This window comes from Pteropus vampyrus, unplaced genomic scaffold (assembly GCF_000151845.1).
Source record: "Pteropus vampyrus isolate Shadow unplaced genomic scaffold, Pvam_2.0 Scaffold2679, whole genome shotgun sequence".
Lineage (NCBI taxonomy): Eukaryota > Metazoa > Chordata > Mammalia > Chiroptera > Pteropodidae > Pteropus > Pteropus vampyrus.
The window spans coordinates 1,944-2,245 of NW_011891460.1; positions in this window are offsets into that span (position 1 = coordinate 1,944).

The following is a 302-nucleotide window of genomic DNA, read 5'->3' on the forward strand; positions in this document are numbered from 1 at the left end:
CTGCAACCCAGGATGAAGAAATGGCTCCAAGATTTAAAACCCAAGGAGGAGCTTGATGGAAGTTGCAACGAGGAGCATCCAGAAGAGAACAATGGAGGCTCACCTCATATTTTGAAGCAGTGGTTCTCAGGCCTTAACACACATCAGAATCCTCTTTAGGGCTTGTTAAAACAGTTCTGGCCCCACCCCTAGAGTCTCTGCTTCAATAGGTCTGGGGTGGTGATTGATAATTTGCATTTCTAACAAGTTCCCAGGAGATGCTGATGCTGAAAGTTCAGGGTTCACCCCTTGAGAAAGACTTC